Raw genomic sequence first — 13496 nt, 5'->3', positions numbered from 1 at the left:
GGTGTCTTTTTCTGCAATGTTCCTGAAGTGGGAGAATGGAACAACAGGCTCCCGCCAATCCCCTCTCGCGCTTGGCCTAGAGGATCACGGCCTCGGCACCCGCCACGAGATGAGTTTGCCCATCTACCAGACGACCAAATACCTTGGTACAGGAACCTACGGATGTGCCCACCTACCTGCCCTACCTGCCCAGCAGCTCGCCCTACCCAGGCCGACACCTGCGACATGGATCAACTCGATTAAACCAACACATCGTTAGAGATGCCATGACAACCTAGCCAACGGTCACACCTGTACGACCATGCACACTGGACACTCCTACACCAACCTACACGAAGAATATACTCAGCGCTATGACGTAGGTGACGAACACATCCACGGACGTGCATCTTTATTATTTTTCACATAGGCTTTTAAGATGCAGAAACGCAAGACGCACGATGAACTTATCTGAATGGCTTGCTTACGCTTCACATAAACCCTATAACCTAAAGCGCCTGTGCACTCAACGGCTCCATCTATGCACCTGATTCAAGTAGGCCGCAAGCAAGAGCTTCCATGAAACATTAAATGAGTCCGGATTGCTGACCCTGCAGAATGAGCTCGGCGAAAAGCAGACAGCCAAGCCACAATGTTGCAATCTCGCACGCCGCACACCAACGTCAAGGTCGCACCTGCAAATTAAACAAGGCACACGGTGGGAAAAACAATATTAATTGTCCAGAATTCGGCCTCAAACACGGTGCCGCCTCACGTGACCAAGCCAAACCTGAAAGGATGCCAAGGCTAGAAGAACGGAGGCGCCTGGATCCCTCGTTACAAGACACAGGCAGATACAAATAAAAGACTCAATGGACATCTGCGACAGTGGGAGTGGTCGGCCTTCCAGCATATGAATAAATCCTCGCATTGTCTGCACGTACCCATAGTGAAACATTGTTGCAAATGACAGGTACACCGCGAGCTGGGAACGGCGATGGTCCCAGGCTGGGAGGCTTGCGAGCGCACCAATCAGAACATCGGGCTCTTATCACTGACGCCATTAACATTGACCAATCCTCAGGGGTCTTCATGTAACAATTCTCATGTATCTAATTGCAGGGACAACCCAGGTATACCACCTGACTGACCCTCAGCCACTAATACCTTTCTCTATATGTATGCTATACTAACCCTACCACTCAAGTAACCAATCCAGAGTGGAGATAGGTTTTTTGCTAACTTTTCGAGGTGACGCAAGTAGCGCGTCATACCAAGGTAAAAAGGGCCTGCGAGCCCCACGATTGTGTGTGTGTCAGGACGGACGCGTACGATCCTTGACCCATCCCTGCCGTTTGTATAATAAACAGCAGAACCACCTTGCTTCTTGTGTGTGCCTCATACTCATTTTTGTGATACGCGGGAGGAGTTGGGGCCTCCCTGCCCGGAGGTCCGCGGACGGCCCAGCCGACCCCGGCAGAATTTCCCCCCGACAAGTTGGAGGCACTGCTGAGATCTGTTTAAGGTCTGCTTTTATTTTATTTTTCCGAGTGCTCCCGCTGCGAGGAGACCCGGCGGCGCGGCCCCCTCTGCCGCTGCCCCCTTCTGAGTACTACAGGACCATTGCGGAACTGCGAGAAGACCGGACAGCGCAATCCGGATATTGGCCTTCGGGAGCCGGTTGAGTATCCCGTGCGCGGTTGGCGAGTGTCCAGACGTGGTCCAGACGAGGGGAGGTGGCGAGCCGCTTGGAGGGGTGCACGCAGTCGAGCGGCCCCGCATCAAGAGAACTTGGTGAGTATGCCACACCCAACAAGCAATGTGAAATTGTGAGGGAGGGGGGAGGAATTAAAAAAGGGAGGTGTTGCACAGGTGCGTGGCAAAGGTTTGACAATTTAGTGTTGGCTATGAAATGAATGGTAGCCGAACGAGTGCGAGAGCAGTCGGCTACGCTACGCGAAAGAGGGGGGGGCGGAGCACGAAAACATCACGTGCGGCCGCTCGTAGACACTGATTGGCCTAGGTCGCGACTACGTGTACGGGTGTGTGTGTGCGGTTTCCTACGATTTGGTGATTATTGATCAATGAGTAGATGAGGATCCCTATCGATCGAGCAAGAAACTCGATAGGTAGATGACGTTTCCCTGTAGGCGGTAGCTAGTTGGTTGCCCAATACGGAAGATAATTGGCTGGTTAAGCCCTCCTGTCGAGGGGCGTATCACACGCGAGGCGACGCAGCGTGCGCAGTCCGATTATATATTGTTGATTACCTTGTTCCAGGCGTGACAGGAAGACAGCTGTGGGGCTAACGGGGGTAGAGCGCAAGTGTATTAAGAACTTACTAGTAGTTTGAAGAGATCGGTGACGTCACCAGTAGGGCTTTCATAGGATATCCCGAGCACAAGGCATCTCTCTTTCGGAGGGTGGTGGGGAAGAGAGTTGTGGTAAGGGAGTGGAAACGGAGATAAACGGTAACGAGTTGATCGCGGAAAAGGCGAAACGGGGGACGTGGCTGCGCACGGAGAACGCCGGCCACGGCAAGTATAGAAGAGGGAGGAGGAGCAAATGAAAATAGGACGACTGTATAAGAACGTCACAAGGGGTACGCAGCCGTAGGGGGCTACGTGCGCCTCGGCCGCAGGGGGCCGTAAGGGTGTTCTGTAAGGGAAGACAAGACAGAAAAGAATATACAAATGTAAATACTATATTTTAATAATTTTCCTTAGCGGACTATCGCAAGTCCCCAAACTCATGGGGCCAGGTAAAGGTAAAAGGTTGTGTATTGTAGGTGTTAGTAAAATAACAGCTACCAAACAGGGGAAGGATAGCAAGTGGAGCGCTGCTATGTCACACGGAGCAGGATCGGGAGGGTGGGGGAACACCCTCACTACCCCACTATAGCACATATGCAAAACACTGTCACCCCATCGGGAGAAATTGATCAAGTATAGCATTGAATGGACACAGGGGACGGACAACAAAATGACAACACCATGGCCGCCTAATGGTAGCTTCGATTCATATACCCAACATTCACTATTAAACCATCTGCATAATACATACAAGGGGAAGAAATTGACAAACCATGTGAAGGTGTTTAACTTATGGCGGATGTTCCAGGGGTCCCGACCAGGACCAAATGGAATGTTCACTGTGGGGGAAACACCGGAAGAAAAAGAGATTAAGGAGGAAGGAGAGAATGGGGAGAAGGAGAGTGAAGGCCCAAAGAACACGGGGAACGGACAAGAGGGAGGAGAAAAGAATAACAACCCAAAAGAAAATGAACTAAAAAAGGAACAGAGCGACGATATAACCCTAGCAAAGGTAGTGAAAACAGAGGGAGGGGGGTTGTACCCTTTAAGAGAACTAGGAGAAATAGGAAGAGAACAACTGAGGGCGGCAGAGGGGTACTCGAACCAGACATACAGCCCGCCACCATATGCAGTGACAGGTGTCCACAAGGGACGGGAGCGGACTAGTACGACAGGATCAGCCTATAGGAAGATGCCAGAGGAGGAGGGGAGGACTAGAGAAGAGCAAACTGAGGAAATAGGACATGACGAGTGGGTAGCTGCACAGATACTATTAAAATTACGAGGTACATTAACAGGAGAAGAGAGGGAGGTAGTGAGGAAGATGGACGAGGATAATACTAGGGAGAGTGAAATAAGGGGAGAAGAGCTGATAAGACAAAAGGAAGAGATTTTGGAGGAACGGCTAGCAGAGCTAAGGGACGAGCAGAATGAAATAATAAAACAGCTCGAGAGGGAGGAAAGAGAGAGAGCAAGGGAAAGGAAAGAAGGTAGGAACGAGTTGGAAAAAATAAGGGAACGACATGAGGAGCAAAGGAGAGAAGCCGAAAGGGTAAAAGCAGCAGCAGAAAGGGTATCAAGAGCAGTACTACGAGAGAGGAAAAAGGAAGAAGAAGAGAAAGAAAAAGAAATGGCAATGTGGAATAAGAGATTACTATCAGAAACGACCAGGAAATACGAAGAAGGGAGGGTGATAGAGAGTATATTAGAACGGGAGAGGGTGAGACGGGAAAGGAAGGAAGAGGATGAAAGGGTATTGGGAAAGATGAGTAGTGAAGTAATGGAGGAATTAAAAAGGAAAAGGGAGGAAATTGGTAGAGAGATGGAGGAGAGAAATGAAGGGGAAAGAGAAGATAGGAGAGGGGAGATTGAAGAAAGGAGGTATGTATATAGAGATACAGAAGTAGCCACAACATCAGCACAAAGGGGAGCGGGTGGTAAAGGAGAAAGGGGAGACAGGGACCTAATAGACTTAAAAACAGTAACGATCAAGGGGAGAAAGACAGAGTGGGGGCAGCCACATACAGATGACTTTTGTAGTGAGGAAGAAGAAGGAATGGAGAAGGAAGGAAGAAATAGTGACAGGGAAAGCCTAGATAAACTATACACCACTCGGACCAATACAGACTCACCATGGATATGTATGAGAAAGGATGAACTGGAGAAAAGTGAGGAGGAAGAGCGAGGAATAGCGAAAAGACAGATACATGAAGCCACACCCTCACCATCCTACCCTACATGGTCAACCACCTCACGCTCACTATGTACAACCAAACTCGCGCCCTTCACAAACGAAATGACACCTTATGTAGGTAGGCTTAGAGACCTCCCTAGACGTAGGCAGGAAGGACGAATACACATGCCCACATTAAATACAGGAAATGATGAAAGAAGGGGAAAAGATGGAGAAGAAAGAGTTACGAGCAGGGGAACTACGGACGACATTGACGATGTAAGAGAGACGGAAAAAGAGGAGGGGTGTGGGGATTCAATTTTATGGAGCCCAAGGGATATAACGAGACACAACTTAATGCCACTTCTGGAGAAGGGAGGGGTCAGACCACAATACGTCCCCTGGAAGCATGTAGACAAATAAAATATAAAATGCAGGCTCCCATCATTAAGTGGAGGTGCAGGTAAATGGATCTATGAAATGGAAAAACACACCGCAGGACAGAAACTGGCAGTGGGGGATGTAAAGGGCCTTCTAATATCCATATTAGGGGATGCAGTGGATGACATTTGGAAAAGAGCGGGATTCACTGGGGTAACAATAACCAACACATCACACGATGGGGCACCATTCGCAAACTGCAGACATGCATTATGGCAGGCACTAAGGGTACAGTACCCAGACATATCAGACATAGGAGCAATTACCTCACGCAAGATGCGTGAGAACGAAGATCCTGTTGATTATATCCAGGAAATTCAAGAGAAGTGGCGCATGGAAACTAGAGAACAATGGGACAAAACACCAGCAATATTCTATCATATACTGGTACAAGGGCTCCCAGAAGGAGTTCAGAAACAACTGAAGAAAGTGGTGGGAATGGAAGCAAAAGCATGGCCAGAAATACAACTGACAATAGTACATCATTGTAGGACATGGCAAGGTAAAATGAAACAAAAGGAAGAGGACAGGAAAACGGAAGAGGCTAAACTTGTACAGAAAAAACTTACTAAATACACAATGGAAGGGGCACTAATAACTACACCTGCAGCAATGACCCAAAGCCCCACACAAGTAGTGGCTGCACAAGACCCCTCCCAAATACAACCCTCCCAGACAATAGCACAACAGATGCCGCCACTCCAACCATACACGACCAACTTGGGAGGAGGATACTCAATGCCAGGAGCTGGGTATTATAATTACAACAGGGGAAGAGGAGGAATAATGAGAGGGAGAGGATACGGATATAACACACAACAACAGGTGGGAGGACTTAGAAATTCCTACCCCACCGGTCAACCAGTATACCAGGACAACACAGGTAGCTTTCCATGGCAGAGTAGGGAACCACCAGTATGTTGGATTTGTGGATTAGTAGGGCACATGTCACGCACGTGTAGAGTAAGACCAGGAACACCATCATGGAGCGAGCAGGGACAACTATGGCCCACACAGGAACAGCAGGGGATACAGCAACAGCAGACGTTGCAACAGGGAAATGACCAGCAACAACTAGTAACACAACAACAGCCACAGGCATTCTCACTGCCACAACAACAGGTAGCGACAATACAACAACCCCAAGCACAACAAACACAACTGGGTAGGGTGACAGTACTAGGACACAACCCTTACACAGGAAACGGTCAATCGTTGTACCCTCAATAGGACAGCCCACAGACGGCCTTGGTGTGTCCCATCCTGTCAGTAACCCCTAATAGTGCGGAGGAACCACACATAGAGGTAACGATAGGTGACAAAAAATTATCATTCCTTGTTGATACCGGGGCGACCCGGTCTTGCATAAGGGAAGGTACGTTTAAGATGTCAGGCGAAGCCATGAACACCCAAGGATTCTCTGGGGCTAGGGGGTTGGTTCCCTTTACTGATAACGTTCCCTTATCAATAGGGGATTACGACATGTCAGTCCCACTTTTATATTCTAGGGCCTCACCAGTAAATATACTGGGGGGAGACATCATGAACAGGTTGAATATGACGATCTCCTTTACGGAAAACGGCATAATTTGCTCTACTCCAGGGATCAACATGCTCACAGCACGACAAATCATGCAAGCATACTGCGGACAGACAGCGATTAGGGCTGAGTCAGTTGATGGTGAACTATTCCAGTACGGGACAGACATGGCATTTGCCTGGATGCCAGGGATAGAAGGAAAGATCTGGAGGAGGCCAGCAGCCTATTTGTTCAGACCAGAAACACCAGCCAATGAACCAGAAGGAAAGGTGATTTCAGTGGACATGGAGAGCATTATAGCAACAGCTGATTACATTGCAGTGCATGCCCAAGACAGCGAAGGAAGAGCATGGAGAGCAGTAATAGCATTAGCAGAGGGATGTAGACTCACCCAGGTGCCAGACGAGGAGCTCTTCTCAGAAGAAAAGGAGGAAGGTGAAATGGTGTTTATGATGAGTGTGGAGATATGGCTAAGAGTGGCGTATAAACAAGTGGCACAAAAAATTGCAATGGCACTTGAGGCACCCGCATCCACCCCAGTTCCCTTCTTTGAGGAGGATATGGCAAAGGTACCCACATCACTATGGACTACTAGCCCCTATGACGTGGGGTGTATAAAAAGTATAGGGGGTGTAAGGATAAAATTGAAAAAAGGTGCAATACTCCCCAGAGTAAAACAGTACCCACTATCAAAAGAGGCAGATGAGGGCATATATGAAACCATAACGGCCCTCATAAATAATGGCATACTGGTCCCATCAGAATCACCATGTAACACAGCTGTATACCCAGTGCGCAAGGCTAAAGGGGGGTCTTGGCGCTTCATACAGGACCTCAGGCCCTTGAACAACATAGTGGAAGCAGAGTACCCCATAGCAGCAAACCCGGCCACAATATTGTGTGGCATTCCAGCAGAGGCATCACGATTTACAGTGATCGACCTTAAGAATGCTTTTTTCTCAATACCATTGCACCCAGACTCACAAGATTTGACAAGCTTCACGTACAGAAACACAAAGTGGAAACACACTAGACTGCCACAAGGATACTGCGAGTCACCCTAAATATTCAACAGAGTAATACAGATGGATTTGGGTAACATTGAAGTAGAAAGCACAGTGTTGCAGTATGTAGACGACAAAATAATTTGCAGCACAAACGAAAAAAGATGCAGAGAGGACTCATTAAAGATGCTGACAATATTGGCTGAAAAAGGTTACAAGGTAGACATGGAAAAGTTACAGTACTGTCAGGAACAGGTACTTTACATTGGTCAGCTCATATCCCAACATGGAAGAAAGATTGCACCATAAAGAGCACAGGCCATTTCAAAAACGCCATTGCCACAAACAGTGAGGGAACTGCAGCAGTTCCTAGGTCTGTGCAACTACTGTAGAGCATGGGTATTTGATTACAGCTCATACATAGGACCCCTGCTTGAGGGGTTAAAAGAAGCTAACAAAGGGGAGAAACAGTTGGGGTGGACAATGGAAATGAAAGAGGCTTTTGATGAACTGAAAGATGCGATATCAACTGCTCCAGTACTGGCCACCCCAGATTATGAGCGACAATTTTTCATATTTTCACATTGCGACTCAGCTGTAATGAAAGCAGTGTTGGCTCAAAAAACAAGCATGGGCTACAAACCAGTAGCGTTTTACAGTGGCCACTTAGATCCTGTAATGTTGGGTCATTTCCCTTGCGAACAAGGTCTCGCCGCAGCTGCTTTTGCGGTAGAAAAAGCGTCAGCAATCACCATGGGGTGCCCAACCACACTATTTGTGGAACATGCACTATTTGCAATATTGAATACACCCAAGTCCACCCTAACCACGCAGAGGGCATCAGGTTATGTGATCATCTTATCTAGAGCTGAACTATCAATTGTTAGATGTAGCAAGGTCAACCCTGCAAGGTTTTTAGCAGAAGTAATTGAGGAAGGAGATTATGCACACGATTGTACGCAAACCACTGAAATGTACTCATGTGCTAGAAAAGTTGAAGAAAACGCACTAGAGGGAGGTGAGCTCCTGTTCATTGATGGGTCATCAACAATTGACCAAAAAGATGGGATAAGGAGGACTGGGGCAGCGGTGGTGAAAATGATGGAGGTACCGGTGTGTGTGGCAATGAAATGTGTGCAATTACCACAGCATTACTCTGCTCAAGCGGCAGAACTAATTGCTCTGATCTTGGCGTTGAAGGAAAGCTTTAATAAACGAGTGACCATATATTCTGACAGCGCATATGTTACGTCCACTCAGGGCTGTCAAAATGGAGAAGAAGAGGGTTTAGAAGAGCTGACGGCACTCCAGTGCAACATGCTCTTTTATTGGCTGAACTAATTGAAGTAATAAACAACCTCCAGGAATTAGCCTTGGTCAAATGTACCGCACACACCAATGGAGAAGATCATGTCTCAAGAGGGAATGCAGCGGCAGACGCACATGCGAAGTATGCTGCATACTTTGGTGATATATGGAACCCCCCAGAGTCAGACAGAGGGAGAGGGAGGGGAATGGCTAAGGAGATGTTGATAAGAGAAGGGTACACCCATCTACCAGCCACACAGATAATGGAGCTACAAGCGGCTGCACCAATGGCAGAAAAAGAAATATGGGTAAAAAGAGGATGCACAATGTCACCAACTGACGCACTATGGCGCCAGGGTAACACTGGAAAAATTGTAATACCACTGGCACTATTGAATACCGCCCTGAGCCAACTACACCACCCAGCCCATACAGGCAAGGAAGTAATTGCAGCACGAATTAGGGAAGACTGGTTTTGCCCCGAGTTAAATTCTCATGTGTCAAATTTTATAAGTAACTGTCTCACATGTCAACAGTTTACGGCCGGTCACACTCTGAAGGTGATAAAACGTACTATACCCCGGCCAGAGGGACCCTTCCGACATCTCCATATTGACTATGTTGATATGATCAACATATGTCAAGGAAACAGGTATATGATTGTAGTAGTATGCCCATTCTCGAGGTGGATTGAAGCAGGGCCATGTTCACACCCAGATGCATTCAGAGCAGCTAAATTCCTAGTGAGGGAGGTCTTCCCCAGGTGGGGGGTGTGCGAGGTACTGCGGTCAGATAATGGCCCGCATTTCTCAAACGAAATGTTCCAGCACATCACGTCCTTATTGAGCATCAAGCATACATTTGCATGTGCATACCACCCACAGGCCAACGGTAAATGCGAACGCCTGAATGGCCTACTAAAAGAGGCAATTGCAAAAATACAGCAAACAACAAAAAAGAGTTGGTTGTATTGCCCTCCGTTAGCCCTATTTGAGCTAAGAAATAGACCGGGTTCCGACCACCACCTCACCCCGCACAAGGTGGTTACCGGACGCCAAATGCGCCTTCCTCTGACACCAACATCATTCATGGACCACGATAGTACTGCCACTGTTTTTGGTGATGAAATGTACCAATATGTGTCTTCTTTGATTACTAGTGTAGTGTTTGTGTCTCAACAGCTCGAGCGCACACGGGGCGGGTCTAACAGTGATCAACAAGAAGACGCGGATAAAGAATTGGAAAAGGAAAGACTGTGCAAAATTGCTAAAGGTGACCACGTGCTACTCCGCAATTTCAACAGGAAGTGGAACAGCCCACGCTTCACTGGCCCCCATCTGGTAGAGGAGATATCAACGAGAGCAGTAAAGCTACAGGACAAACGTGCCTGGAATCACCTACATGACGTAAAGATCTACAAACTCCAGACCCGCCCCAGCGCCACCGACAGGGCCACTGAAGGAACAACAACATTATCACCAACGGAGGGAGAGACTTCTACTACAGCTAACGGCCTAAGTGTTTCGATACCCTGTCACCCCCCAGATTTCCCAGAGACAAGTAGTGAAAAGGAAAGGGGCGATACCCTTCCCGCCCACCCCATGGTCACACGATCAAAGAGTAAAGAGACTTCCGCCAGTTGAGCCCCAAAACCCTCTGCCCGTCGACCCCTTACCCCCTGCAGTAATAACTGAACTGAAGGACATTGTCGTGCACATATACACATGTAAACACTTGAATGTTCTCTTTTTCTTTTCTCTCGCACATGCAGGTACTGCGTATTATTGTACTGTTAAGAAAGTAGTTAACTAAAAAATTCACTGCCTAGGAGTAGATGGTACCCTCAGATGATAACTACCCAGAAGAATTGTCACACCAATTTGTATATGAAGTAAAAAGGCCAACGTACCTGAACAAAAGGAGGGTACGTGTCTACTACACAGCATTCCTCTTGGCCATAGAATATTCAATGCCCCACCTCCACCCATACTTGCCTGCCCTAAGAGATAGATCACTTAGAGTGGCGTGGGAACAGCTTTTCGCCTGGGCACTGAATGACTATTTGATAGGGAGGGCTTAAAAAACAACAACTAACCTTAATAACAAGCATATTGAGAATTTTCAGGCGGGCAACTTTAACGTCGCAAGAATAAGCTGCCGGACTGCAGCAAGGTAAGAGCAAAATGCCGGTGAAATTAGCCTCTGTAATAAAATTGATAGGGATTTTGATGATCACCGGGTTCTTGGCTGCCTCTGTATGGCAGTACAGCTATGCTATGAATATTGTTGCTGTACCCAAACCTAATATACCCCCACCCCCAGCTGCAACAGGTGTTACGTCAGGTGGTATTAGTATAATCCCACACAAAGAAAACAGAGTTAAACGCAGCACATACTCAGATAATAAAGGTATTGACAACTACATACAAGATTCAGCACACATCTCAAACAACATGTGGTATCAACACATGACCCACATAGGTAAGCAGACAACAGAAGACAGCTGCTACGTTTGCTCATTAATTCCATATGCCATGAGCGCTTCTCGAACATTCGTTTCCACAGAAATAGATGATAAAACAGCACGATGCATAATATACCTGGCACTGTTCCAAACGAAAGGAAGATTTCAAGGGACAGTTGTGCAACTGGTGTGGAAAACACGAGACACATATCCATATGAAAACAACTTCCTCAAGACTTATTTAAGTTACCACAAGAAAAGTTTACATACTGAAGCCTTCAGATACATGACAAGTGGTCCTGAAAAAGGAGAAACAAAGAAGGTAACACTACAGTACCTACCATGTGATTGGTATGCCACTGAAGTTCCTGGTAAAACAGGATGTTGGTAGAGGCCACTGGTGACGATAACAGGGAAGGTGTACTTGGACAACAAATGGGAGATAGGAGTGGTTGGCAGCAACATGATAACAAAAGAAACTATTTCAACTATCGATGGACACAACCACAGATGTTGGACGACTTGGATCAAGTACGTACCCATGCTCACGTGTATAGAGAAGGATGAAGACCCAATAATAATACTGCCGCTAACTGCGCCTAAGGTATGCTACCAACATAAAGGAGAGGTGGACGTAGGATACAACCCCAACTGTGCAAGCGTGATGGAGTTACCTGAGGGGGAGCAGGAACAGCAGTGATAATGGACCACTACTGGGCATGCGGAGAAAAGGCATACCACACACTGCCCCCTCTGTGGAATGGTATATGCACAATAGTGCACGTTTATGTACCATCACTAGTGGTACCCCAGAAACACGTGAATATGGCCAACTTCCCCAAAATGGATGAAGGGAACGAGAGGAAGAAGAGATCTGTACAACCTCAGAAGGGGCCAGAGAACAAAACCAACAGCAATAATACTGTCCTGAATAGAAAGAAAAGACAAGGAGAACCTCTGACAGGAAATTACCTATGGGGTAGATCAGAAACAGCACTCACCTCAATTCCGCCAGAACACAGACTGTTTAGCAGAGCAGCAATGTTCTTCTCCTCAATAATACATCCGGGATTACAGGCTTACGCAAATGCAAAATGGCTCCAGATAACTAGATGGGAACTAATGATGACCATCAATTCTACAGTGAATGGATTTAACGCCATAAAAGAGGAACTGCGCGCAGTGAGGATGGTGGCACTTCAGAACAGATATGTACTGGACCTCCTCACAGCAATGGAAGGAGGGGTTTGCGCAAAGATAGGACAATCATGCTGTACATTCCACCCTGCCAATGATGCTGACAATGGTACACTGACAGAAGCAGTTTCACAATTGGCCCAGATGCACTCTAAAATGATGGATGAAAGTAAAGGTGTAACAAAGGATGGAAGCTGGTTTTCAATATTTTGGTCATGGATGCCATCGTGGCTGTCAGATGGACTGAAGATTATAGTTGGATGTACTATTTTGGCTGGAGCTACACTGATCATAATAAGATTTTGGAAAGCCCGGAAGGCACGCACCACAGACGAAATGATTGAAATGGCCGGTATGCACCCCTTGATGCCAGCAGATGACGGCCAACACACAGGAATAATAATACAAGAGAGAGAGAAGTTGCGCAATCAGATCACCACCAACCACCTGGACCCACCATCTGTGAAGCTCGAAAACCCAAGAAACCCAAGGAGCTACATAGGGAAATGGGTATACTGCACTCCTGGAGGAACCTGTGAATACATGTATTGGTCATTTGAGGACCATGTTAACCACTATGGACATTTGGGAGAAATAACTAAAATATGGAGAGTGAGAGGAGATAAAGAAAAGGATATGTTTGTGGTCGACAAGTCGACCAGAGGGGGGACTGAAGTGGGAGAATGGAACAACAGTCTCCCGCCAATCCCCTCTAGCGCTTGGCCTAGAGGATCACGGCCTAGGCACCCGCCACGAGATGAGTTTGCCCATCTACCAGACGACCAAATACCTTGGTACAGGAACCTACGGATGTGCCCACCTACCTGCCCTACCTGCCCAGCAGCTCGCCCTACCCAGGCCGACACCTGTGACATGGATCAACTCGATTAAACCAACACATCGTTAGAGATGCCATGACGACCTAGCCAACGGTCACACCTGTACGACCATGCACACTGGACACTCCTACACCAACCTACACGAAGAATATACTCAGCGCTATGACGTAGGTGACGAACACATCCACGGACGTGCATCTTTATTATTTTTCACATAGGCTTTTAAGATGCAGAAACAC

Source organism: Ambystoma mexicanum, chromosome 8 (genome assembly GCF_040938575.1).
Source record: "Ambystoma mexicanum isolate Mex_15411 chromosome 8, UKY_AmexF1_1, whole genome shotgun sequence".
Taxonomy (NCBI): Eukaryota; Metazoa; Chordata; class Amphibia; order Caudata; family Ambystomatidae; genus Ambystoma; species Ambystoma mexicanum.
Note: the sequence above shows the minus strand (reverse complement) of the source record.